General features: G+C 35.6%; 1 long non-coding RNA gene across 1 annotated transcript in view; it reads right to left on the minus strand.

The window, feature by feature from the left end:
* The window catches only part of LOC102240115, a 26,847-nt gene that overhangs the window by 14,357 nt on the left and 9,878 nt on the right, over window positions 1-2,612 (minus strand). Inside the window, exon 2 of the long non-coding RNA XR_313561.1 lies at window positions 568-692. This is a non-coding gene — a long non-coding RNA (uncharacterized LOC102240115). The remainder of the gene's footprint in view (window positions 1-567; window positions 693-2,612) is intronic.

A 2,612-nucleotide genomic window follows, 5' to 3' on the forward strand; every position in this document is an offset into this window, starting at 1 on the left:
GTGGCCCAACGAAGTACTGATGGGGTGGTCATAATAATCAGGCCACTCAGTGTATATATAAATCCCACGTTCAAAGGCTGTTAAATCACATTGTTTACCCATATCTTCAGAAAAAAATCACTTCTACTGTCGTGGTAAACAACCTGCTTCCCTATTTATAATGTTCTGGCCCTCTAGCAACTTCAGCATGAAGTTATAGCTAATTTGCCTACAAAAGTCAGGCGGTGATAAGACAAGTTTCTAAATAGATAACTACTGCATTTGTTTGCATGGCATAGCATTTTAAATCTGGTGGGGTTTTTTTTAAATTAACATTTTATTATATTTGTTTTTTCTGTAGTTTTAAGCACAAATCTGTTACCTCACCTTGTTTCATTTACTTCACATTAGAAAGAAATGAAGAGAAATAAAAAAATGCTGTAACCAAGCTTGGTGAGAAAATATGAGGTAAAATAGTAAAGGAAGTAAGGGAAGGCCTCTCCTGTGCCTACCTAATGATGATTCCATTAATTATCTCACAAAATGAAAAAGAGGCAAACATTTCATAAATGTATACATAAGAGTTACCTCTAGAGCAAGCTGGGCAGCTAGACTGAAAATCTTGACAGGTGAACTTGTATCTGCAAGTGGGTCATTCCCTTCTAATGCTTCAGTTGTTAATAAATTTTCTAAAGTGGTAATTGCTTTCAGAGCTGAAAACAAGGAAACAATTCAAAACATGAGATACTCTTATCAAAGATAATAGCTATCAATGGTTAATTATATCACAGTGACTTTGGAACTCATTTTATGAGCACTAATATCTTTAAAATATTAGTTAATTTTCAGTCATCTAAATTGCTAAACTGTCAGAAAAATGCCTAACTGAGCAATTCACCTCTGTGAATATATCCTATGCAAAAGTAAACAAAAACATACAAAAATGTTCATCCAGTCCAGCTGGTATGGCTCAACAGTTGAGTGTTGACCCAGGAACCAAGAGGTTGCCAGTTCAATTCCCAGTCAGGACATATGCCTGGGCTGTGGGCTTGATCCCCAGTTGGGGCCATGAAGAAAGCAGCCAATCAATGACTTCCTCTCTCATCAATGTTTCTATCTCTCTATACCTCTCCTTTCCCCTCTCTCTAAAAATCAATAAAAATATATTTAAAACAAAAACAAATGTTCATCCAGCAATATTTACAAGAGTGAAATATGGAAACAACCTAAATTCCATCAATAATGGATAGGCTAAATACATTTTGGTACATTCATTAAATGAAATATAATACAGAATGAAGTAAAATAAATGAATGATAGTATTATATTCCATTATGTCTTAAAGGTAGATTATGGTAAGTTAAATATATGTAGTAAATACCTTAAGTAACAATTAAAGTAACAGAAAAAGAGTTACAGCTAATAAGCCAAAATAAGATAAATATAATCATAAAATTCAATTAATCCAAAAGAAAGCAGAAAAACAAAATGGCATCAAAGAAGAGATGAGACATATCACAAGACTGAAACCTAACCATATCAATAATCATGTTAAATATAATGGTCTAGATGACCCAATTAAGAGGCAGAGATAAATAGGATTACAGAAAGCAACTTTCAACTATATGCTACCTAGAAGAAATACGCTTTAAATACGAAGACAACTAGTAGCCCGGTGCACAAAATTCGTGCACATTAAAAGGGAATTAATTGCCCTAACCGGTTTGGCTCAGTGGATAGAGCATCGGCATGCGGACTCAAGGGTCCCAGGTTCGATTCCGGTCAAGGGCATGTACCTTGGTTGCAGGCACATCCCCAGTGGGGAGTGTGCAGGAGGCAGCTGATCGATGTTTCTCTCTCATCGATGTTTCTAACTCTCTATCCCTCTCCCTTCCTCTCTGTAAAAAATCAATAAAATATATTTTTTAAAAAAAGAGGAAAGCAAAATAAATAATTGGATAGACTGGATAATAGGAAATAATGAGGTTTCCAAGTGAGAGGTGAGAATTTGGGAGGGTAATGACACCATTCACTAATATAGAACATCTACCACTGGCCCCTGTGGAATGTTATTTGATGTTATGTGAAGAACCTCTCTCTGATCCTATACAGAAATAAATGCATGATATTACCTACATGTTAAATTAAAAAAAGATATAACAAAAATCACGACCTCAATTGTCAGCAATAGAGTAGGGGACTCAGTAATGCAGGTAGTGACTGAGAAATCTAGGGTATTCTGTTTTAGATTTTTAAATTTAGATTTACTTCCTTGTATCATATGTGGTGTAAATGATACCATTGTAATTAACCTGATTATGAATAACTGGAAAGGAACAAAGTGAAGGCCACATATCATAGGCATGTGATTTGTGCAGCTTTGTCAAGAAGCTGTAGTTTAACACTCCCAGGTCTATTCCCCACTTAACGCTTAGGGCAGTGGTCGGCAAACTCATTAGTCAACAGAGCCAAATATCAACAGTACAACGATTGAAATTTCTTTTGAGAGCCAAATTTTTTAAACTTAAACTATATAGGTAGGTACATTGTTATTAACTTAATTAGGGTACTCCTAAGGCTTAGGAAGAGCCACACTAAAGGGGCCAAAGAGCCGCATGTGGCTCACGAGCCGC

This window comes from Myotis brandtii, unplaced genomic scaffold (genome assembly GCF_000412655.1).
Source record: "Myotis brandtii unplaced genomic scaffold, ASM41265v1 scaffold2140, whole genome shotgun sequence".
NCBI lineage: Eukaryota > Metazoa > Chordata > Mammalia > Chiroptera > Vespertilionidae > Myotis > Myotis brandtii.